This window comes from Caretta caretta, chromosome 7 (assembly GCF_965140235.1).
Source record: "Caretta caretta isolate rCarCar2 chromosome 7, rCarCar1.hap1, whole genome shotgun sequence".
Lineage (NCBI taxonomy): Eukaryota > Metazoa > Chordata > Testudines > Cheloniidae > Caretta > Caretta caretta.
The window spans coordinates 104,612,727-104,639,358 of record NC_134212.1 but is presented as its reverse complement, the minus strand read 5'-3'; the positions used below and the strand labels follow the sequence as shown (position 1 = coordinate 104,639,358).

At 42.5% G+C, this 26,632-nt stretch overlaps 1 protein-coding gene across 11 annotated transcripts in view; it reads right to left on the bottom strand.

The window, feature by feature from the left end:
* The window catches only part of CTBP2 (C-terminal binding protein 2), a 230,045-nt gene extending 222,770 nt beyond the window's left edge, over positions 1–7,275 (bottom strand). For 6 of the 11 annotated variants that reach the window (XM_048856695.2, XM_075131028.1, XM_048856699.2 and 3 more), the window contains exon 1: positions 6,833–7,271. The gene's annotated coding sequence lies outside the window, so the exon portion shown is untranslated. Of the gene's footprint in view, positions 1–4,424; positions 4,493–6,297; positions 6,457–6,832 lie in introns of those variants that run through there. The other 5 variants (XM_048856701.2, XM_048856704.2, XM_075131027.1 and 2 more) reach the window with 4 other exon arrangements.
* Between the last annotated feature and the right edge of the window lie 19,357 nt (positions 7,276–26,632).

Below are 26,632 nucleotides of genomic sequence, written 5' to 3'. Positions count from 1 at the left end.
CATTGTACAAATACCTGTCAACAGAATTATAATTGCTAGGGTGAAATCCTGTCCCACTGAAGTCAGTGGCAAATTGCCCATTGACTTCACTGGAACCAGGATTTCACCCCATTCCCTACAGATAGACTGAAGAGGGATTAAATTGCCCCTTGTTTTCTGCTATGCTCATTCCACGCTAACAATAGCCCTCCTCTCTCCCTACTGCACATTCCGTATGCATATGTGAATCCTCATGTCATTTCTCCTTTCAGAGCCTAAAAACGAAATGCCCTTAGTGGAATAGTAATTTACATAAAAAGACTTAAATGACAGGTATGTATTTATACAGGATGTACAGATGGGACAAAAAGGTTGAAGGGCCTGATCCTTCTATTAAAAATCCATGGGGAGTGTTGACTTCAATGGCCCTAAATTAAGAGTGTTATCACTGAAAAGCCACTGATCACATTTGGTTAGTCTCCATTAAAATCAGGAACTAAAGACACACTGAACCCTTCAGAATACTATTCTGAAACTATGACGAATAATCGAATGCTGTCTTACAAATGACACTGTGAATATATTAGAAAAGAGCTTTCACCCAGTTCTTTCATATATTCCATCAAAATTAGCATCAAAGATCTAGGGAAAGACCTATTTTGTAAAGATCATCATTACTTAATATATTCCACAATTATTTAACTTAGTTCAGATATAGTATAATTTAAGGAATCCTGAACAAATATAAAATGCAAGACCTAGCAGACTGTTACAATTTTTCACAACAGCATCACACTCCAGTATTTTAACATGCCCATGGCAAAATTTTCAGTAGTGTATGTTTATAGGAGCGCAATTTCACTACTCATAGAATCATAGAATATAAGGGTTGGAAGGGACCCCAGAAGGTCATCTAGTCCAACCCCCTGCTCGAAGCAGGACCAATTCCCAGTTAAATCATCCCAGCCAGGGCTTTGTCAAGCCTGACCTTAAAAACCTCTAAGGAAGGAGATTCTACCACCTCCCTAGGTAACGCATTCCAGTGTTTCACCACCCTCTTAGTGAAAAAGTTTTTCCTAATATCCAATCTAAACCTCCCCCACTGCAACTTGAGACCATTACTCCTCGTTCTGTCATCTGATACCATTGAGAACAGTCTAGAGCCATCCTCTTTGGAACCCCCTTTCAGGTAGTTGAAAGCAGCTATCAAATCCCCCCTCATTCTTCTCTTCTGCAGGCTAAACAATCCCAGCTCCCTCAGCCTCTCCTCATAACTCATGTGTTCCAGACCCCTAATCATTTTTGTTGCCCTTCGCTGGACTCTCTCCAGTTTATCCACATCCTTCTTGTAGTGTGGGGCCCAAAACTGGACACAGTACTCCAGATGAGGCCTCACCAATGTCGAATAGAGGGGAACGATCACGTCCCTCGATCTGCTTGCTATGCCCCTACTTATACATCCCAAAATGCCATTGGCCTTCTTGGCAACAAGGGCACACTGCTGACTCATATCCAGCTTCTCGTCCACTGTCACCCCTAGGTCCTTTTCCAAAGAACTGCTGCCTAGCCATTCGGTCCCTAGTCTGTAGCTGTGCATTGGGTTCTTCCGTCCTAAGTGCAGGACCCTGCACTTATCCTTATTGAACCTCATCAGATTTCTTTTGGCCCAATCCTCCAATTTGTCTAGGTCCTTCTGTATCCTATCCCTCCCCTCCAGCGTATCTACCACTCCTCCCAGTTTAGTATCATCCGCAAATTTGCTGAGAGTGCAATCCACACCATCCTCCAGATCATTTATGAAGATATTGAACAAAACCGGCCCCAGGACCGACCCTTGGGGCACTCCACTTGATACCGGCTGCCAACTAGACATGGAGCCATTGATAACTACCCGTTGAGCCCGACAATCTAGCCAGCTTTCTATCCACCTTGTAGTGCATTCATCCAGCCCATACTTCCTTAACTTGCTGACAAGAATACTGTGGGAGACCGTGTCAAAAGCTTTGCTAAAGTCAAGAAACAATACATCCACTGCTTTCCCTTCATCCACAGAACCAGTAATCTCATCATAGAAGGCGATTAGATTAGTCAGGCATGACCTTCCCTTGGTGAATCCATGCTGGCTGTTCCTGATCACTTTCCTCTCATGCAAGTGCTTCAGGATTGATTCTTTGAGGACCTGCTCCATGATTTTTCCAGGGACTGAAGTGAGGCTGACTGGCCTGTAGTTCCCAGGATCCTCCTTCTTCCCTTTTTTAAAGATTGGCACTACATTAGCCTTTTTCCAGTCATCCGGGACTTCCCCGGTTCGCCACGAGTTTTCAAAGATAATGGCCAATGGCTCTGCAATCACAGCCGCCAGTTCCTTCAGCACTCTCGGATGCAACTCGTCCGGCCCCATGGACTTGTGCACGTCCAGCACAAGTCCATGGGGCCGGACTTTGTGCACGACTTTGGCACAAGTCAAGTTATTTCCAATTTTTATGGCTGATACAAGCCATCCAAAAAATGTATTGTATTTTGTTACTAAAATTAACTTACCCTTTCCAATGGGTCAAGCAACTCCTGATTCAATTACTTTAAAAAACTGTATTGTACACATTCTTACAGAAATGTTAGCTGAACTGCAGAAGTGTTATTTCAACTGTACCCAGTCTGGCAGACAAATTTCCTTCACCAGCCACAGACTTAATGAATGTGTATTTGTAGCCAGTGTCTAGGACACAGCACATTTAGGTTGATGTTTTTACTGATACAAAGATTATTAACACTGGGACCCAGGCCATGGTCACATACATTATGGTGACAACTTCTCTATACTGAAATGACAGTGTTAAAAATGAAAGTTACTGCCACCATTCTACCATTACTGTAAATTCCTTTAAAATTTTTCCATTTAGGAAAAGCATAAGTGCAAAGGTTACAACTTTGCCTTCAAAACTGATTCATGATAGGAATGCACTGTTAGCAAATAGCATTCTGGTGCTAGATCTCTGCAGGATGTCATTCTGTGTCAGGGATCCTATTCGACTGAACCTCCTGGATTCTAAACAGCATATGCCATAAAGAAAACCAGGTTTAAAAGCCTGGTGGTTTGATTGTAAGACATGAATTCATCATTTAAAAGAAAAAAATGGCATTATTTTTACATTATAAAGTTTTACAAGAACAACATTTTCTATCCTGACAAACTACTTCCCACGGTCAACATTAAAATGTTTTTAAAAGTGACTGCATTCTTTTTCTGAACATGTACATTTTACCTCCCTCACCAGACAAACCATATTTGATTCCATGTTAGAAATAATAATAAACGCAAATAAAGATGTAGCCACTGACGATACAAGAAAGTGAAGACACTCAACCACATAATAATTTTTACTAATTAACGTGTATTTGTAAAACCATAAAAGCAAACCCCTATACCTTATTAATGACAAACAAGTGTTTTACAAAAGCCTTCAAAACTAAGAGTTCCTGTCTAAAAATATCACCCTGCATTAATAATACAAGTTTTTCACAGACTATATCAATTATTAGTAAGATGTCATATACTACCACTTATAGCCATTTTATGCCACCCTTCTGACAAAAAGTTTAGTAATAAAACATATAAGACCTTATTTAAGATGAAAAGGCTATCTGTACAAATCACTTCACTTTGGCAACTCTATGAAGTTTGAAGACAAATCAGCTTTGTGGTACTAAAAGATTACAAACACATACAAATCACTAAAAATAATTTTTACTACAGTACGAGTAAGTGAAATGCCTGTGTTACAACAATCACTTGTATAATCATAAATGCCTCATAGTATTCTGAACAGAGTCTCATTATAGGAGTGTGTCTTCAGTTTTGCTTGTTGAAGCAACCTTTAAAGAATGGTGAAGCAGGCATCGCCCTTATCCAGTGAAGGAAAGACTAACAAAAATATTCTGTCACTAGACAACTTATCTGCCATTTACTTTATTCACTAAGCTTGCATAAACTAAAAAGTACAGACATTTTTCTGCAAATCTGAAATAACTGCACTTTTATGTCAATTGATAAACTGCCTCCCCTATGGAAATAACTGGTCACAGAGGCTAATAAGCACTGGACATCTTTAATTCTATTTATTTCACTAATATCACCAAAAATATATGATCAACATATATAAAATATCCCTCAATGCACTACAGAACCGTACATGTTTGTTTATTTTGTTCGGTTATGTTATATTTGATCATGTGTGAACAATTAAAGTGGTCTAATTAGGACTGAATACATTCATTGGTTGCATGCAACTTCACGGGCAACTCTAAGTATATCTGAAAGAAGAAATGACTTGTCTTGTTTTATTTTCAAATCTTCATCTCCTTACACTTTCTTCCTTGTGTAATAAAAAGGACAGCATCACAGTCTCAGGCAACATGTAATACATTAAGCCACATCCAGGATTTACCTTAGGGGTGCAATCTTGTTGAAAGACAAAAGACGACTCTTTATTTCAGTTCCATGTCTAGTTAGTTTCTGTTAAAAGAACAAGCTCTTTCAGGCTCAAGTATACAGCATAGCTTTAATCCACACACATTTACACACGGCTGCTCTGTAAAGGTTGAGACACAGGTTTGTTTTAAAGCACAATATAAAATTGTTAAAGCTCCATGTATATAAGCAGGAACCCTAAGCAACAGGAAAAAAACTAAAATGATATTTTACTGTCCAAAGATTATGGAAACTACATGAAAAAAATATTTGTTTTCTCCTAGGACTATAACAGTTGTAGTGAGTACACACAAGAAAAATAAAACAGAAGTAGATCTTATATGGAACATAATTCAAATAATGTATGAACCTTAGCGTGCAGGGGGACAGAAAGCATCTTCTATTGTACAAAACAGTGCAAAAGAACACACAAACTTTGTTGCTGTACTACAAACAAGTTAAATTTAATAATTTTGCTTCCTTCTAAAACGTATATGTCCAGGGAGGATGATTAATATTATATATAAACACAGAAACCCCTAATGTGTACGAAGGAATTGCTAAAGTGACTGATCTGCATTTTAATTCTTCAGTGCATTATTTATCAAAAAGGTGAAACCCTTTTCCAGCACATTCAGGCATCTCATTCTGGAAAACTGTATCTAATTTTCATTTCAACAGCACCAAAAGATGGTTACTGAGTCTGCTGAGGATAGCCAGTGGTATTAAATACCAAACAATCAAGATCGCTTCTAAATCACACACACACAGCAGACTGTGAGGCACAAACTGCAGGCACGCCGAAATGCTGAACGCGGAGCACTGTTAACTACGTGCCAGTTACTGAGTAAGAAACCTTATTCTGTTTACAATCCCACTCTGTACGGTAGGGTAGGCTCTACGGTACCCTAGACTGCAGGCGCACCAGCTTTCCAATCGCTTTAGCGATCCATGTGGAGTAAGAAGTGTTGCATTACGTTGCAACGTTACAAGGAAATTAATCAGGACGCTTCCTCGGAAAGGAGTTTTTCAATCCACCCTCCAGAACGAAGCCGATGGAACGTGTCACTATCGCATTTACAAGCCCTAGGCTTTCCCCTTCAAACTCGACTGATTCCAAAGTACCTGTGCCAATGAACCGGATTTCCCTCCAGATGCTCATGCCCCCTCCCCCCCGTCCCCCAACTCTGGAAATGTTTGTTTTATAAAAAGAACAGGTGTACGTGGGGCACCTTAGAGACTAAATTCAGTGCCTTGCTTTTATAAGGTCCACCAAACGCGTCCACGTTGCAAAGGCTCCAGCAAGCCCCCAAATCAATACGTTCCTCTCCGGGCGGATTATGCATAAAAGAGCCGCGACGCGCCACGCCCACCACGACCCAACTCTGCCATTGTTAGCATCACGACTGTTTGCACCAGGCAAACTTTCCGATTGCGGCTTCAAGTGCACCGAAAAGTGCACGAGGAAAGGAGACGTGAAGTGCAGGCTCCAGCATGTGGTCAAAAGGAGGAAGTCCCAGGCCAGGCTATATTAAAGGCTGAGTGAGAAACGCCCCCCGCCGTTGTCTTGGCCGAGACTTTGGCAGCCCTGCAAACCGTGGGTAACCCTGCTAATCTGCTGGCAGATGTTGTCCATCATACTCAACACTAAGTAAACAATGCAGAGCCCAGCGAAACAAAAGATTTCCACTTCACCTCGTTTAACGTCTTTCACTTACTCTCCGGCTGCACTGGGGGAGCTTCTTGGAAAGGGGAGATTTGAAGAGGACGAGAGCAGCAATTTAAAGATTTGTCATTCTCCCTTCCCCTCCGCCCCCGAACGACAACAACAAAAAATATATATGCACTACCTCGGCTGGCTTGAACTCGCTCGCTGGCTTGAGCCACTGGCCCATATTTGTCCCTGCGTGCTCCGAAGTCTGCATCACATATACATGCATGATCAATCGCAGGGGCATTACGCACACGCACCGATGTTTCAAGCCAAGACAATAATCAGCACAATAACACACCGAACGCGCGCACACACCCCTGGCACCGGGAAATATCCCCCCTCCCCCCCGCCGGTTCTAATTGGATCTGGTAGTTTTGCATCCTCCAGCAACTAGAACTGCAAACATCCCCGCCCCCGTAAATTTGTAAATAGATATATATAGCAGGGGCTCTCTCCAGGCGGATTAAAGCCGGGGGGGGGGGGGGGAATGACCAAAGATGTCCTCAGATTTCAGGCTTCCCTTGTCCTTTTTTCCCCCCGCTCTGTGTTGCGCAGTGAAGCGAAAACACATGGGCACCACCACGGGCACAAACATTAAGAATGCAGGTAGGGCGAGAGCGCACACCAACCCAGCCCTTCATTGCAAATATCCTGCCCCCCCCCCCTTTTACCTCTGCCTTGGCTCCAAATATCCACAGGGAGCAAAGCCCCCCAGCTTGCAGCAGCCGCCGCCGCCTTCTCCTCTCAGCGCTGCATCTCTCCCTTTATCGATCGCCTCCTCTCTCTCTCTCTCTCTCTCCGGGGCTCTTGCTGCCTGAGATCCACCTTAAAATGACACACACACACACACACAAACTTAATCCCCTCCTCCTCCGAGCGGCTGCTCCAAGCGGGGATGGGGGCAGCCGCGGGAAAGACTCTTTCGCAGGAGCGAGGAGGATGCGAATTTCAACTTGGCTCTTTTTAAAAAAAAAGAGCAAAAAAAAAAAAAAAAAGCAAACACCCCCAAAGTCCTTGGCGGCTGCTCCCTGGGTGGAAAGGCTCAGCACCGGCCTCCCCGCCTCTCCGTGCGGAGTAGCTGGGAAAGGTAGGGGCTCGCTCGCTCGCTTTTTTTTTTTTTTTTTTTTTTGGGGGCAATAGGCGGGGTCTCTCTTTGCAAACCAATGACACAAACCCACATGGGCCGGCCTCGCCCCCTATAGAGACTCTTCACTACAAATAGGCGCTCTCGGGGGATTAGTGGCTCAGCTAAAGTGCAAACAGACGCAGCGAGGAAGAAAGGAGGGGAAGGAGAGAGGGGCGGCGGGGGGGGGGAGCCACACGGCGGGAGCCGGCCTCTTTCTGCTGCACTTTTCTGCGCCCGCCCGAAACAAATGAAGTTGGAAACTAGGGGAAGTGGCCGAGTTGGGGAGGAGACAATAACCAGGGAAGCGCAGCGCCAGCGTGAGCGGAGAAAGGCTCGTCCCTTTGGCCGGGCACCCCGCGCTCCCGCACGGCTCCCCGCTCCGTCGGGATCCCGCCTCCTCCCAGCCACGTGGAATCGCGGGGTTCGGCCCTCGGCGGCTCCCCACGTGCAGCGGGGTGCGGGGGGGGTGTCCTCCGCTCCCACGGCGCCGTCCCCGCTCCCTCCCGCCGCCACAAACACCCATCGCCCGGAGACAGGGGGATTCCCTCCTCCCCGCTGGCAGCCGCGGAGTCCGGGTGCTCCTGCCGCCCCCCTGCGCCGCCACATGTTGTCCGCCTTTGCCATCAACTCCCTTCTCCACCCCAGCCACGATTCCTCCGCTGGCGGAAATTTCCCTGCCGGGGGATGGCCGCGTTCAGGCTACACGGTGCGGACTATTTAGCACTGGTGGGTCGCCGCAGCCATAGTAGCCTTAAGAAGGCGCTTTATTTGCTAACCCTCTCTTCTCAACCGCAGAGGCGTCCCCCCCTCGTTCCCCTGGGAGCTGACACCCGTGTGTGTTCCGTGCCTGAATTTGGGGGAAGGTTTATCCAAATTGGACTGAGCCAGTTCTTAGCCATGCAAGTGAGAAAATAAGTGGTTGTCACGCTGCAAAATTGTTCAGACACTTTCACTGCCCGTAGATAACCGATAAGTGTTTTGTTTTATAACTAGGCTTGGACCTCGTCCTAGATAAGGACAAGCATCTTTCACACGTTTGAAATAAATATCAGTATTTGGCAGTTCTATGCCCCACTTACACATTGGGTTATAGGCAGTGCATCATTTGTCACTGACCTTTCACAAAAACATTGCAGAAAGATATCTGACTCAGGGATATAACTGGAGCTCATTACCCCACACAGAGCTCATACTATTTGAAATTGATGTTGTGGGGCCTGAGGATAAAGGCCACTAGACATGCTGAGCCCCTTCTGCTGACATCTTTGAAGACAGAGGAGTTGAAGTGTACACCCCCACCGAGCACCAAATTTGATAGGAATATCATAATCACATGGTGGTGTTTGTTTGAATGTGAGATAACAGGAGCACACTCAAAAGGTGCATTTATTTGTGTTTGTATTCTCTATTATCCTGGAGGTTTGGGAATTACTGTTTTGACAGACATTCTGCATCTGCTTGTAACAAGGATGTGGGCAGGTGGTAAGCCTCTCTTTTTGTTATATAGTCTAGCTTTCCTGGGTGTACATAGTCCATACTTTTCAATTTTAGAGAAAAAAACAGATTCCTTTTCTGGTTGAATAAAAACCTTAAACCAGATCAATTGTCCATCACAATTAATAAAAAAACTTTGAGTTTTGTATGTGCAATTACAAGGCAATGGCATAAAAATCTTAATTCTCGCCAGTAAATTGTAGGATTTTTCTAGGTTTTTACACCATACCCCTCATTGTGGTGTCTGAGCACTTGAAGTTGTGAATTGTGGCCTTGGCCCTACAAGTGCTTGAGTATCTGGAATTCAGTGGAATTACAAATGTACTAAGTGTTGGGGGGGGGGAGGCTGTATTCATATGCAAATGACAATTCAATCTCCTTGTGAAAGAACGCAAAAAAAAATCATACCATAAGCTAAAGATTCAAATTACACTGGATCCAACTGTGAACCTCCGAGTAGATTTGAAGTGAGCTACCATTCTTGCCCTAGTACCCAATGCAGCACTCTTTGCTCTGACCAAACTCCCACTGAAGAGAAGGCTCCAGCTCTTCAGAATGGAATTTCACAATGTGGACAACCTCAAGAACATAAATCCAAATACGTCTCAGGTTTTTCATCATTAACAACTTTGCTAATTATCAAAGATATTTGGGACAGATCTTCAGCTGGTGTAAATTGTGGCAAAATGAAGCTATAACAGTTTACACCAGCTGAGAATTGCCCACTGTGTTTAAACATTTTTTTTCATCCAGCATCACCATTTCTCCTTGCTTTATTGCACACTTAATTCACATGTGTTTGTATGCATTTGTAAAGTACTATCTCTGCAACCTATGGTGCTGTAGGAATCAACAATAATAAATAAAACTGATTTTTTGACAAACACAGGAACATACATTGAGGTCATAAAGACAAAAAAGTGATTTTGCTAGAGGAGCAACTCAATGCTAGGTTTTAAGAGATACAACTGTTATGCAAACACGTTTTCAAAATTAGCAAGGGGAATATAGCAACTAGGGATGTAAAATAGTAAACGGTTAACCAGTAAGGATTAGTCTTACTGGTTAACTCAGCCTAACCGTTAACCCCCAGCCCTGGGTGGGCCGGAGCAGCCCCACCCCGTGGGCTGGCCGACCCCAGAAGCAGCCCCGGGCTGCGCCAGCCAACCCCAGCAGCAGCTCTGGCCCTGCACCCACTGGCTGGAGCAGCCTCAGTTCCTCTCCCTTTAATCGATTAACCAGTTAAACGATATAATTTTAATCGTTTAACCGGTTAACTTTTTAAACTATATTTACATCCCTAAGAGAAACCATCAGGGAAAGTCAATTGATTTTTCTATACAATATCTGTTCTTTCTATTAAACATTTTTCAGATTTTGCAACTGTGAAAGAATCTTTGTAATGAATCACTGGAGAAAGAGACGTATCTACAAAGCTCGAAATAAAAATGTCACAAATCAAATTCATCATCAGAGGAATGGTGAAGGAGTTGTGAGACTTTTTAACATAATTGTTTTGTGAAAGAAAATAGACTGGTGAAATACACTTAAGAATTACAAGTGTCGGTACTTACAGTGAGAATTACACAGAGTTTGGTGTGCAAGGTTTATTTAGAGTTCTCTTTTGACTGTCAAGCAGGGTTCACTTCACTTTCTGGAATAATGCTACACACTATAGCTGATAATGGGCCCTTGGTATTCACTATTCTAGTCCAGTGTTGGGATTTAACTACTTACTAAGATCTTATAGAAAATCTGGAGTGACTATAGCAGTAATAGTTATATTTGATTAATTATAATTATTTTCAGTAAGTGATTACATGCCTCTCTTACAAATAACTTTGCTTTCTACTAACAGTGTATAGTATTCAAAAAGACCAGGATGTTCAAATATTGCTTCATGACCCATATGCTGGTTTCTAAGCAGCTGAATGCAAGTCACACAAGGCACCCCATCAGCTGGGTACACAATCACACTTTCCCTCTACACTTCATTGACATGTCAGTCTGAGTGCAGCACCTCCTGTTACATTGGTGCTTTTCAAAATCTTGCAAGTAACTTAAAAAAATACAATCTGTGTTTCTAAAAAGATGTTGATTTGCATACGCAAATATGGACCCTGATTTTGCAAAGATTCAAGCACATGGTTAATTTTATACAGTGTGAGTAATCTTACTGATTTCAGTAGGACTACTCAGAGTGCATAAAGTTAAGCATGTGCATAAGTCTTTGTAGATTTGGCATCATGGTTTGTTGGATATTATAAATGACCTATTCTACTGCTGTGAACACCTATATAATTTGAGGATTCTAAATGTATGTATAAACAGTCTGAGATAAATTCTTCATAGTCTCTAATGAGACGAAGATTTTGCCTGCTGCCACTGGAAAGGTAATTTACTTTAGATTTTCAGTGTAATCTTGAATTTAACCCATGATCTCAATATCACAATAATTTGGCCATTCTTAAAGAAACAAATACTTCTGGTAGCCTATAATGAACACACACAGTAGGATTAGAATATGTTTGGAAGAGATGCAAAAATTTACTTAGAAATTTGTGGTCATAACCATTTTTTTCCCCATAAGAGGAATATTTGACTTTTTCCACGTTGATATACAAACTCATATATGATTTGTGTTAAACTGTTTGTAAGTGCAGGGACAGTCAGCAGGAATGTGAATTAATCAAGGTATTTCCCTAAAGAAATTACTGTATGTAAATTTGGAGATCCGATAAATGAACTTAAATGTTTATTTATCCAACTAGGTAACCAATATTTAACTATAATTTAACAGATTTAACTTTTAAACATATTGGGCCAAATTCATCCTTCTATTCATAATTTCAGTGGATTTAAACCAAGGATGAATTTGTTCCATTAGATAAATATTTGGAAAACTATTCTAGAAGTAGTGTTGCTGTAACTGTGTTGGTTCTAGGATTTGAGAGACCAGAGGGGTGAGGTAATATCTTTTATTGGACCAACTTCTGTTGGTGAAGGAGACAAGCTTTCAAGCTCCACAAAGCTTTTCAGAAGAGTTTTATGGAGCCCAAAAAAATTGTCTCTTTCACCAGCAGAAACTGGTTCAATAAAAGACATTACCTTTCCCCACCTGGTCTCTCTCTTACTCTAGATGTAGGCATTTAGAAGATTAATTATCTTTCCTATGATTTTGGTCTCGTTCCAGATTGACAGTGGTGTAGTAACCTCATTGATTTCAGTTACTTTTGATTTATTCTAGTGCAAGATCAGAATCCGGCCATTAATGTCAACATTAGTACATTAGTGCAGCTTGTTTCACTAAATTTGCTAACAGGATGGTTCAGTCTTTATGCCATTTACCTTAAGCTTGTATCCTGTTCTGAAAGAGAGCCAGAGTGAGTAGGAAAATCTCTTTTTACCAATAAGACACACTATATGCCATCTTATCCCATTAGTGATTTCCCCCTTTATTATTTAGTGTTGTGTCTGATTATCATAATGTCTCTGTTCACAAATCTAGGGCAAAACTCTTTACACATCTGGAGTTACATAACATATAAGCAACAACATTTAACTCAATATAAATAGATAATTATCATGTAAACAGTAAGTTACATAGTGGGAGTATGAGGATGGGAGACAAGAAATACGATAGATTTGAATAGATTTGTCTCTTTACTTTTTCAAAATCAAACTAAATCTTGGTCAGAATAGAGAAAGAACATGAAGGGAACATTGATAACTACTTTCAGCTACTTTCAATATTTGTTCTCCCCTCCTTCAATGGAGTTACGCAGAGCCAGTTTCTGGGGGTTAAATATTACTTAGTATGTTATGATGAAGAGAAACTGATATTTTAGAGGTGCTGGTAGGGCATTCCTTATAACGGCCCCTGGGTTCTGGAATGCTCTTCTGCACCTGGTCCAAAATAACCTAGATGTGTTGAGTTTCAGAGCACACTGAAGGACCCATTTGTTTCACCAGGCCTTTTAGGAGCGATATGTGGACCAAGGTGCAGGCCAGTGTATGGGGGGATAGTATTTGATTATGTGCTGCTGCTTGGTAGAAATGATATGCTCATTGTATTGCATTCTGCTCTTGTACTTTCAAACAACAGGCAGCTCACTCAGCATATGTGTGGATGGATGTGTGACTCTAAATCAATAGAAAATAAAAATAAATTTTAATAATCACTATCTTGTAGCATAGTAATAATACATTACTAGCGATTTCCACATAGTATGCATAAGGGATTATTGCACTAATTTTTCACCTCTGGGGACATAGGCTCATATCTGAGTGTGATCTTTGGTGAAATGAGGCTGGTGGTGTGCAATACTTCCTCGTAGATACAACGTAAATTCCCTTCTCCCTTTTCAAGGCATATGATATGGTAAGCAGTAAAGGAGAGACTTAGGCATGGAATCACAGTGAGGTTGAAGGCAGGGGTCTGTATGGGGAAGTTTACATAGCAACTACTTACGCAAAGAGTTGCAATCCTTCAGTGTCATTAACACTGCAGCATTAAACACATTCTAAAAGCAATAAAATAAAAAAACCCTCACATATATTATAAATACAACAATTTCATTCAATAGTACGTTGGCCAATAAGTTAGCAGTTATTCTGTGAAATAATTCCGTTTTAATTATCATACTTATCACACTAGTTCAAGGACATCTGATATTTTTCAACAAATGTCCCTGTTATTTCCACTTGCCAAATTTATTCCCATTGAGAAAGAAAAATACTTGCATGCTGAGAACTATTGAATTGAATCAGTGGTTAGAGAGGCAGGCAACACATATTACTTCTGCCTTAACTACAAACATTGAGGTCTGCACTAGTGGAAAATTCTCAAAGCCATTCCGTTCTGTAAACATGAGTAAAACCGGGACGGAGCGGGGTCCGCCGGCCCCAGCCCGCGGGGGCAGGAACCGGGTTGACCTGGTGGCCGGAGGAGAATTAAGCCCGGGGCAGGGGCACCCGGGACGGAGCGGGGTCCGCCGGCCCCGGACTGTCACCACCTGAGAAATGTCTCTTTTGACAATCCTGGCTTTTTTTGGTTGTTGTTCAAACAGGTTTCTCTGCTTTGTCTTCCATTTGTCTTGTATTTTTGTGCAAGACAAGACACAATAAAGGTCTTATAAAATGCACACATACAGTTTGTGTAACCCTTCCATAAATTTTTTTAATTTGGTCATTGTGAGAGCAGATAGCCCTGAAATATCTAATGGTTCTGTTTAATCCTTCCAGGAAAATTATATGAATGGCTCCTGAGTCAATCTATTTGGTTTAAAGTTTAAAGGGCAATTGAATGTACGATTTTGATAAATGTGCCAGGTGTTTCTAAACAAACAGTTATAGATAAACAAATGTTCACGCCTCTGCCTCCATAAACTGTGGACTTCCTCAACTAGGTGATCACAGTGGTCCCTTCTGGCTTTGCAGTCTTTGAAACATTAAACTTTCCTTTGCGCCAGCTTCCAACTAGTTAGGTAATAGAATGCTTTCGTTGTACTTTAATATCTTAACATGTTTATGCTCTGTAATCTCTAGTTCTGCCTTTGTGATTGTTTTATAAATTACTCACTGAGATATTTGTAGCTTGTTAATAATATAAAACCAATACAAAAAAATTTGATACGACAGCAACAAAAAACGGTGAACTGGGCCTTCCAAAGTAATTTGCAATTCACCAAGACACTGGTGTTAATGCATCATAGGTATTACTGATGGGTAAAATGCAACATTGGGACCATATTTTTCAGTGGAGTAAATTAGGCACACTGACCCTGATCCATCACTGCCCCATGCAAGTTGTTATTATTAATTATTTGAATTATGATAGTGCCTAGGGGCCCCAAATGAGATCAGGGCCTCATTGTGCTTGATGCTCTACATACCCCTAGTGACACATAGTCCCTGTTACGTAGAACTTAGTCTGAATAGAGAAGACTAGGTTTGCCAGTTTGGTTGGAGTTTCATCACATGACATAATCTTTAAATAAAAATTAATCTTTTGTTCCTGGAGATTCCAGGACAATCCTGGAGGGTTGGCAACCCTAAAGGGCAGGAGGGAAAAAGAGGGGCATACAGAAGTGAAGTTATTTACTTAAGGTCTCAGAGCGGGTCACTGGCAGAGCTTGGTTTCACAAGTCTATTGTCCTATTCACTGGACCATGTGTATCTAGTCTTTATGTCAGTGATGGAGTTCCACCAGTGATGCCAATAGTAAAGGCTGCCTACACTTTCCATTGTAAGACCCAGTTTTTGGTTGCTAATCATTGTTATTTATATTGTGGTAGCAGATAGAGGCCTCAAACAAGTCAAGGCCCCATTATACTGTGCTAGGCACTATACACACATATAGTAAATGATAGACCCTGCATTATTTGCATTTGCCTTACTCCATTTTCAACCCACACTACCCTACCTAGTTCAGTGACTAGAGGGATTTAAGACATTGTCAATTAAATGCAACAGTGTCCAGTTTTTATCCATAAAGAGCCTGATTCAACCCCACATTACACCAGTTTTATGCCAGCGTAACTCATTCTTTCCAAATGCTGGTGGGCTGCTGGATTAAAATAAAGAATAAATAAAGAAATGTGTACAAAACCTGGGATATTTTACAAGTGTGATAAAACAATCACATCAGTCACCGTCCCATGGGAAAGGATTTTTGGGATTAAAAGGCCTTTGTGCCCTTCAAAACTCAGTCTGTATGTCAGAAGGCATCTGTGCTGAGTAACAAGCAGCAGGTAGTTAGAATCAGCTTGCTCTGTCCCCAGCAATAACCACACCGCTTCCTTCTGAACAAACTGCGGGTGTCAGAAAGCCCAAAATAGAACGCACTGCAAGCGTCCAACCTTGGTGTCAGAGAAGCATGTTCTATAGGTCTCAGAGTATGGTGCAGGAAGAAAAGCCACAGTCTGATGACATACATATGAGGGTAAAAGACTGAAACTGACACCTGATGATCAAGGACAATGCTAGCCTGCACACCACATTAACCTGATGAAGGAATTCCCCGTTGAAGATAGCAAGCCTAGGAAACTGCTACCTGAACTAGCTAATGTAATATCATATTTGCTGGAATTTAATCACAGCCAGTCAGTCACACATAAACAGTCTCTTTCTTAGGATGCAGTTAGAATCTGAAAAGGGACTATAAGAATCCCATAGCTGGATTTGATGTTTATGATTTCTCTCAGTGAATCCTTATAAAACATGCTCGGTTTGCCAGTAGAAAGATGTGGTGGCGTTTTTCTGACAGCTAGCCCTGCAAACTCACTGTGGGATCTGAAAGTCAAATTGTGTTATTTCTGGTTTACGTGTCATCACCAATAAAAAGATTATGCAGTAGAGCTGATCGGAGAATGACAATTCTGTTCTGTTGCAAATTTTGAGGCTTTGAAATTGGTTTTCATTCCAATGAGAAAAGAAAACAAAACCTTTTGTATGGGTTTTCAAAAATGGAATTGTGTTGGAATGAATTTGAAGACTGAAATCTCAGCTTTTCAAGTTGGGAAGAGGTTGTGTGTGTCCCACTCCTCTGGTGGTAAGGATACTGCCCTGGGATGTGGGAGACCCAGGTTCAAATCCCTGATCTGGAGCACTCTTTTTCATCCCAGATCACTTCTAATTAGGCAAAGCAGGGACTTGAACATGGGTCGGCTATTGCCCCTAACCACCAGGCTATAGAGCATGAAAGAGTCTGGCTATCCCCTCCACCCCGCACAACAGTTAACTACAACACCTCTCCACAAAAGAACATTTTTCAGCAAAATAAAATTTCATTGAAAATGATCCAACCAGGTCCATTATGCGGCTAGAGCTCAGGCCTTGTCGACACACTAAGGCTTAGTCTGAACTTACCAGTTAGATCAACATAGCTACATTTGGCAGGAATGTGAAAAAACACACCCTAGGCCAACTTTTAGTTATGCCAGCCTCACCCCCAAAATAAAAGCACCTGCGTTGACAGAAGAATGCTTCCATCAATGTAGGTGCCGCTGTTTGGGGTAGTAGTGCTTCTACACCCATGGAAAAATCCCTTCCACTGCTACGGGCTGTGACTTTACTATGGGGTTATGCCAGCACAGTTGCAACAACATAGCTAGGCTGGTATAGTCTCTGTAGTGTGGACAGACCCTAAACGCTTTTACCATCTTGACAGAGGTAAAGTGGTGCAACCCTAGTGTGGACGCAGTTATACCAGTATAAATTATTCATGCCTGACGAGGGGAATAAGCTGTGCTAGTAGAAGGCACCACACTAGGGGTTGTCCTGGTATAATTATATTAGTAAGAAAACACACCCCTTACTGACATAATTAGACTGGGACAAAATCCGGGTGCATAGACCAGGCTTTAGTTAACCATTCTATTGTTGAGGGCGAGAGTCCAGCTCATTTCCCCACAGCTGCACTGGCCCCGAAAGACTAACAGGAATAAAATAGTAAAGTTTAAAAAAAAAAAAAAAGTGAGCTAGGATACACATGCCGTGCAGACAGGATGAATAAGAAGCAGTTTTGACACAGCCACTTTTCTGGCCATAATTGTGCTTTAAGCAAACCAGCTGAATCAGAGTCTAGGGATAGGTTTCAGAGGAACAGCCGTGTTAGTCTGTATTCGCAAAAAGAAAAGGAGTACTTGTGGCACCTTAGAGACTAACCAATTTATTTGAGCATGAGCTTTCGTGAGCTACAGCTCACTTCATCAGATGTTTACCGTGGAAACTGCAGCAGACTTTATATACACACAGAAATCATGAAACAATACCTCCTCCCACCCCACTGTCCTGCTGGTAATAGCTTATCTAAAATGATCAACAGGTGGGCCATTTCCAGCACAAATCCAGGTTTTCTCACCCTCCACCCCCCCAAACAAATTCACTCTCCTGCTGGTGCTAGCCCATCCAAAGTGACAACTCTTTACATAATCAAGTCGGGCTATTTCCTGCATAGATCAAGGTTTTCTCACATCCCCCCCACCCCCATACACACACAAACTCACTCTCCTGCTGGTAATAGCTCATCTAAACTGACCACTCTCCAAGTTTAAATCCAAGTTAAACCAGAACATCTGGGGGGGGGGTAGGAAAAAACAAGAGGAAACAGGCTACCTTGCATAATGACTTAGCCACTCCCAGTCTCTATTTAAGCCTAAATTAATAGTATCCAATTTGCAAATGAATTCCAATTCAGCAGTTTCTCGCTGGAGTCTGGATTTGAAGTTTTTTTGTTTTAAGATAGCGACCTTCATGTCTGTGATTGCGTGACCAGAGAGATTGAAGTGTTCTCCGACTGGTTTATGAATGTTATAATTCTTGACATCTGATTTGTGTCCAATTATTCTTTTACGTAGAGACTGTCCAGTTTGACCAATGTACATGGCAGAGGGGCATTGCTGGCACATGATGGCATATATCACATTGGTGGATGTGCAGGTGAACGAGCCTCTGATAGTGTGGCTGATGTTATTAGGCCCTGTGATGGTGTCCCCTGAATAGATATGTGGGCACAATTGGCAACGGGCTTTGTTGCAAGGATAAGTTCCTGGGTTAGTGGTTCTGTTGTGTTGTATGTGGTTGTTGGTGAGTATTTGCTTCAGGTTGCGGGGCTGTCTGTAGGCAAGGACTGGCCTGTTTCCCAAGACTTGTGAGAGTGTTGGGTCATCCTTTAGGATAGGTTGTAGATCCTTAATAATGCGTTGGAGGGGTTTTAGTTGGGGGCTGAAGGTGACCGCTAGTGGCGTTCTGTTATTTTCTTTGTTAGGCCTGTCCTGTAGTAGGTAACTTCTGGGAACTCTTCTGGCTCTATCAATCTGTTTCTTTACTTCTGCAGGTGGGTATTGTAGTTGTAAGAAAGCTTGACAGAGATCTTGTAGGTGTTTGTCTCTGTCTGAGGGGTTGGAGCAAATGCGGTTGTATCGCAGAGCTTGGCTGTAGACGATGGATCGTGTGGTGTGGTCAGGGTGAAAGCTGGAGGCATGCAGGTAGGAATAGCGGTCAGTAGGTTTCCGGTATAGGGTGGTGTTTATGTGGCCATTGTTTATTAGCACTGTAGTGTCCAGGAAGTGGATCTCTTGTGTGGACTGGACCAGGCTGAGGTTGGTGGTGGGATGGAAATTGTTGAAATCATGGTGGAATTCCTCAAGGGCTTCTTTTCCATGGGTCCAGATGATGAAGATGTCATCAATATAGCGCAAGTAGAGTAGGGGCTTTAGGGGACGAGAGCTGAGGAAGCGTTGTTCTAAATCAGCCATAAAAATGTTGGCATACTGTGGGGCCATGCGGGTACCCATAGCAGTGCCGCTGATCTGAAGGTATACATTGTCCCCAAATGTGAAATAGTTATGGGTAAGGACAAAGTCACAAAGTTCAGCCACCAGGTTAGCCGTGACATTATCGGGGATAGTGTTCTTGACGGCTTGTAGTCCATCTTTGTGTGGAATGTTGGTGTAGAGGGCTTCTACATCCATAGTAGCCAGGATGGTGTTATCAGGAAGATCACCGATGGATTGAAGTTTCCTCAGGAAGTCAGTGGTGTCTCGAAGGTAGCTGGGAGTGCTGGTAGCGTAGGGCCTGAGGAGGGAGTCTACATAGCCAGACAATCCTGCTGTCAGGGTGCCAATGCCTGAGATGATGGGGCGCCCAGGATTTCCAGGTTTATGGATCTTGGGTAGTAGATAGAATATCCCAGGTCGGGGTTCCAGGGGTGTGTCTGTGCGGATTTGATCTTGTGCTTTTTCAGGAAGTTTCTTGAGCAAATGCTGTAGTTGCTTTTGGTAACTCTCAGTGGGATCATAGGGTAATGGCTTGTAGAAACTCGTGTTGGAGAGCTGCCGAGCAGCCTCTTGTTCATATTCCGACCTATTCATGATGACAACAGCACCTCCTTTGTCAGCCTTTTTTATTATGATGTCAGAGTTGTTTCTGAGGCTGTGGATGGCATTGCGTTCCACGTGGCTGAGGTTATGGGGCAAGTGATGCTGCTTTTCCACAATTTCAGCCCGTGCATGTCGGCGGAAGCACTCTATGTAGAAGTCCAGTCTGCTGTTTCGACCTTCAGGAGGAGTCCATCTAGAATCCCTCTTTCTGTAGTGTTGGCAGGGAGACCTCTGTGGATTAGTATGTTGTTCAGAGGTATTTTGGAAATATTCCTTGAGACGGAGACGTCGAAAATAGGATTCTAGGTCACCACAGAACTGTATCATGTTCGTGGGGGTGGAGGGGCAGAAGGAGAGGCCCCGAGATAGAACAGCTGCTTCTGCTGGGCTGAGAGTATAGTTGGATAGGTTAACAATATTGCTAGGTGGGGTGAGGGAACCATTGCTGTGGCCCCTTGTAGCATGTAGTAGTTTAGAAAGTTTAGTGTCTTTTTTCTTTTGTAGAGAAGCAAAGTGTGCGTTGTAAATGGCTTGTCTAGTTTTAGTAAAATCCAGCCACGAGGAAGTTTGTGTGGAAGGTTGGTTCTTTATGAGAGTATCCATTTTTGAGAGCTCATTCTTAATCTTTCCCTGTTTGCTGTAGAGGATCTTGATCAGGTGATTCCGCAGTTTCTTTGAGAGCGTGAGGCACAAGCTGTCAGCATAGTCTGTGTGGTATGTAGATTGTAATGGATTTTTGAAACGTAAGGCTGGGTATCAATGTGTATAACGGTAATGATTTCACTGACACAGTTCCTCTCAAATCGCTCTCCTAAATGCAGCATATAGACACTGAAAAACTTTGGAGCTAGAAGCACCTCCTCGTGGAACATTATTTGTGGTCCCAGTACAGGCTGATGAGAATTCTCCTGAAATTAGTGATGACTAAGACTACTCTCTTAAGGTCTGATCTTATCCAAAGCATTTAAATGATCTTCTTTGCATTTCTGAATACTGCAACAATGAGATTCTCCAAGCACTACATTTCTTAGGGAGAGTTGAAGTCTTTTGGACAAAGTCCCAGATGGTTGGAGTCTTTTGGCCTTTCATTACACCTGGAATATGTGTTATATAATAATGCTCCCAAAGAGCATTGCATGTTATTTCTCATTGTTTAAATATTTTGCAAGTATTGTATAAACACTATATTTGACATTACCCTTCCTTTTACTCAAGGGTATGGCAGAAGCAGGAAACTCAGAAATAGGGTTGAGTTTTTGCACATTCAGCGATGAATTTGGTGTTAGCTTGACAGATGTTGGAGGAAATGGAACACCTCTTCTTTCCATCTGAGCCATCAGATTGACAGGCTACAATATTCATTTGTCATCAACATGCACCGAGATCCTGAGCAAGCTTCCTATGATGTCAGTAGAAAGGCTTCCATTGACTTTGTTGGGAGTTGGATCAGGCCCCATTTTCCATTTTCAATTATGTCTCAAACATGATATTTGTATACCAGCAACCAGCAAAGTGTGCAGAGTTTGTAGCTTTTTCACCCATATTTGGCTCTAGTCTGTATGGCTCAAGAATTATATAAATAGGACAAAATCATGGCCCAGTCTCCATAGTTTAATTAATTATGTATAGGTGTTCTCACAGCTAGAGTGTGTGTGTATATATATATATATATATATATATAGAGAGAGAGAGAGAGAGAGAGAGAGAGACCTATAGTGGCAAGAGTGGCTTTAGGTAACATCATGCAAGAAGTTTATTTCTGTGATTCACAAATCGAACAGGAAATTTAATGAAGCATTTGGACAGGAAGGACAAGTTACACGTGGTCTTCGCTCTAAATTTTTTAGAAGGATTTTAACACAGTGACCACACATAGACACACAAAACTGTACATGCCTCACATTCTCATATATAATACTAAAGTTGTGACAGACTATTACAGTTAGGAATTATTACACACACAGTATGTTAAAAGAACTTTATTAAGTCAAGCACTGTATGAAACAGGGATCTGTGGAACAAATACTATTTGATCATATAAATGAAGACTGGTTCTGAGTGCCTAGACACAAAGGGGCAAAATTAAGGTTGCACAGGTAACTTTAATTCTGGCGTTTCCTAACTTCTGAGTGCTTGACTTTGCAACCTTAATAATATTCTTTTAACATAGTTGTTGTCTGTGTGAATGTAATTTCCTATGTTTTTAAAAAAGCAAACTGAAAAAAACAGAAATTCCATCATGTAGCTTCATATTGACCCCCATCATTAGTCATCAGCAGGGTTGGAACCTTTAAGTTCCCAGACTTCTGCAACTTAGTAACTGATAACAGTAGCACAGCGGGATCTGTGAGTCATGTCCGGGGCCACCGGCCTCGCTGATCAACTTCTCCCACTCCCTGTTCAGCGGCATGCAGGAGGCACTGGAAGGGAGGGGGAGGAGTTGGGATGGGCGCGCTCAGGGGAGGGGGTGGAAAGAGGCAAGGAAGAGGAGGGGCAGGGGTGGACCAGGGGTGGGAAGAGGTGGGGTAGGAGTGGGGCCTTGGGGGAAGAGGTGGAATGGGGGTGGGGCCTGGGGCTGAGCACCCTCAGGGAAAATTAAAAGCCAGCTTGGCGTCCGCAAAATTTTTAAATGAAAATGGGGATCCTTGGCTTGCTAAAGTTTGATTGCCGTCATCTATGAGGACCAGCACTAGAGGGAGGATGGGACATTTTGCCAGAGAGTTTCACAGTTACTTGCTGACAGCTGAGGAATGATGAGATTTAGGAATCTTGGGGTTCCATTCCAGGCTCTGGAGGGGAGTGTGCTCCAGTAGGCCCAGACTTTTCTGCCCATTTCCCCTAACCATGACCCCTTCTGCCACATTCTCTCCAACCTATTCCAGTCCTGTCTCTTCCACATGTCTGGCTTCTTGTCCCAGCTCCATTCTCTTTACCTTGCTAATCACTCCTCAGGTTGCCTCTTGCCCAGACATTCCCAGTTCCCCCACTCCATCTCCTAGTTCCTTGTCCCAACTCTTTTTGACAAGCCAGTCCCATTTCTCCCCTTTCTAACTTTTCAGCCAATCTGACTTTCTCCCTCCTCCTGGCCTCTTCCTCCAATTGCTTTCCCCACCCGCCAGTTTTCAGTCACAATCTCCTTCCTTGGCTCCTTGTCCAGTCTCAATATGTCTTCCCCCAGTCCTAGTCCCAGAATCTTTCCCAGAAAATACCAGTTCATCCCCTGGACCCTGGCTCCTCATCAGATCTCTCTCTCCTCTCCCTCTCATTTCCTTCCCTGTGCCCCACTGATTCTCCATTCTAGTCTCCTGGCCCAGCCAATCCAAGTCTCCCCTATAGCTTCCAGTCTGAGTTTTCCCTCTTCTACTCCTCCCTGCCAGTATCCAGTCCCAGTTTCTGCCCCATCTCCCCTTGGTTCCTTGTCCTAATCTACTCCACAGGTCCAGCTCTCATCTCCTGTGCATTCACATCAGGCAGCTTCCTCCTCTGCATTCTCTGGACCCAGCAAAGGGCAGGACAGAGTCATTGAGAGCACAAGACAGACAGTCTCCCTGCTCTGAGTTCAGGAGCCTAGACCAAGCAAAATCCACAGCAGCTCATAGCTGCAATTGCAGAGAAAGTCCTTCTGAGCCCCGGGGAGGACAAAATTACAGACAAAATCATCAGTGAATTTAGCTGCTAAAATATAAAGAGGTCTCCACTGAGCATGTGCAAATAGAAATTTTTCAAAGACTTATAGTTTCACCAATTTGGGTGGATTTTCATAATGCAATCTTTTATAACTTTTATGTTAAAATATTCTCAATTAATATTATGTTGTTAAAGGCAATAACAACCCAACTTAGTTTCCAGGTTTGAGCCTCTTGATCGGTTACAGAAAATTTAGTAGAGGACCACTGGGTGATACTTGGAATGATACAACCAAACTTTAGTAAAAAGAAAAATGATTAATTAAGCAAACAGGTGTGCAATTACTATTTACACAAATGCTATTATTGGACTCACACGTAAAGATGAAATGGTGTATAAGTGGGGGCTCCATCCACTGACAACAGTACACCTTTATAATCCTGGAACCTAACAGTATCCTTTGGATGTTAATTGGAGCTCTCCTGAAATTTAGCAAGGCTACTCCTTTTATACCGCATTATAATACTAATTGACATTAAACTGCCCTTTACCGTAATTATATTTCTGCCACCTTCTTTATGACTCTTTACATTACACATGATTTAAATTAACGTCTGCACCAATGTCCTTCCCATATTATCAATATAGATAGCAAATTAATAAAACATTCGCAAAAACACTCATTGAAATCCTTGCTCACACAAGTTATGACCAAAACATAATGGCAACATAACCCTTGTTCATATTCTTGCTAACTCTTATTTTCTCATAACACTCTGTCTCCAACTTATCTTTAAATTTTCTCACACTAGCAATTTCAATTACCCATACTCCTCTACTCTTAGGCTAACTTAGGCCTAAAACCTAACTTCTACTTATTTCTTAACCCAAACCATCCTATAGGCTACAACAGGGACAGCAAAAGGTACGTCCCTGACAAAAATGGCAACCCCTCCGCCACATTTCAAGTCCCTGCCCCAAGGAAAGGGGTGCTAAATCACCAGAATTGTTTAATGCAGGCAAACAACATATTTTCTCCTAGCCTTGTTCTTGGAGACAACTGAATTGCCTTGGGTGAAACTGTCCAAAAATATTCATCCTGAAGCCGACACCCAACATGGAACATTTCATCTCAAATGGTTAAAGTTTGACAAAGTTATAAGAAACTGATAATACGGTCTTATAATGGGAAGTGTTGGGCAACCTTCATAATAGACAGAGCTGCTAGCCCTACCTATACTAACCTCAAGAAGGGTTTGGAGGAAAATTCACAAGAGAAAGAAGTCTGCTACCTGTAGCCAGAGCTTTGACCTTATCAGACCTCATAAATTAACCAGCGATTGGTCAGTACCTGGATGTGAGACTTCCACAGAAAATCCAGATGCTACAGGAAGTGGTATGGGTGATTCAGTAGGTGGTACCATTCCTGCTGAGTCAGTAATGAACTATGACTTAGCAGGTACTGTGCTTTTGGAATATCTGCCTTTTGGCTGTGATGCAATACCAAGGTCTTGACCATTGTGGTGATTAAAGACACCCCAGTGCTTTCCCACCAGAGTTAGGTGACTTGGCTTTGGTGTGGTGCCTGAGGAATTTGCGTAATTTTCTTCATCCCACTTCACCCTCTGTAGCTTCAGCTGGATTAATCCTGTCCTAAATCACTGTAAAGCATTGCAGTGTAGGATACAGCAGCAGTCTGCAGGAGCTATAGCAAGAAGCTCGAGATGGTTGAGGACTGAATGGAATAGGAGTGTAAAAAGAGGGAAGCACAGAAACCTGGGTGGTGTGTTAGTGGGAGGTGTGGGAAATAATGCAAGAATCCAGGGCAGGAAGGAGGGTTTGATGGAGGAGGACCTGGAGGCTGGGGAGAGTTCAAGTGGAGCAGGAAGTTGGAACAGGGTCAGGTGGAAGCAATTTGTAGGCCCTTTGTTAGCAGACTAGACTTTATATTGGGAAGACCAGTAAAAGGACAGGTCTCACTGTGAGAGACATCAAAGCCACTCACAGTTAATGGAAATATTACACAGTGACAGGAATTTCTGGAAAAAAATCTAGAAAAATCCAGTTTTACAAATCCCCGTGTTTTGAGTAAATATTGATTTAGCTATCTAACGAATTTGAACTACTCACAGCAGTTTCCTTTAATGTCTGCCATTCCAGATACGTGGTTTATTTACTGTAATGTAATACATCTTGAGGGAATGTTGTATGCAGATATTAGCAATTAACTCATTAATCTAAAAATCACAATTCTTGCAATTAATAGAGCACTACACAGTCACTCTAATTACAAACTCTGCACAAAAGGCCAGTCTCACAGGGAACATGTGGCCTCCTAATTAGCCAAGATTTCAAAGGCAGACAGAAAATTGAGATGTTGAGGGTGAGACAGGGAAAGACGTGAAGACACTGAGAGTGCATGTGATGGAGGGAGTGACAAACACTACATCTCAGAGAGAGTTTACTTGTTGACAGACTGTGGAGTAGATATTCATTTAGAATTGGACACATATGCCAACGTATACCATACGATTAAACAATCTATGGTTTTGGGGAACACAACAGGATAGAGTATGTCGCATAAGGGAGTTTCACTGTGCTTGCGTAGGCATATCCCTTAGCTTCTTTAGTTGGGGGCAGTTTAGCATGGCAAAATTGTCTGCAGACCACATGTTTACAAACTGAGAATGGTGGATGAGTTTAAAGCAGCCTGCACTACAGGGAGGCAATGTGTTCTAGTGGTAAGAGCAAAGGACTGGGGGGTCAGGATACCTGGAATCTGTTCCTGACTCTGGACTTGATCCCACGAGATGCTGAGCACTCTGGCTCTGATCCAGCAAAGCATTTATGCACATGCTTAACTTTATGCAGATGAGTAGTCCCATTGATACTACTGACTTCAGTGGGACTACTCACATGCTTAAAATTAAGCACATGCTTAGGTGCTTTGCTGGATTGGTGTGAGAGAGCTCAGCATCTGGCAAGATTGAGCCCTTTGGCACTGAATTTCTATGTATCCTTGAGCAAGTCACTTAACCTCTCAATGCCTCAATCTCACATCTGTAAAATGGGAATAATCTCATCTTTGTAAAGTGCTTTAATAGCCATGGTAGGAAAGCACAATAAAGTCCCAGCTTTCCTATTAAACTATTATTGTTACTATTAGGACAGTGCTGTTCTACCCCTGTGTGATCTGCTCCTTAGGAATCAAGAGAGAACAAATAAAAATGTACATATGGTAGTCACAGGGAGCATGAGTTTCCTCTCACTTACACCAGCATAAATCAGAAATTACTTCACTGAAGTCAATGGAGTTGCACTGGTGTGAGTAAGAGAAGAAT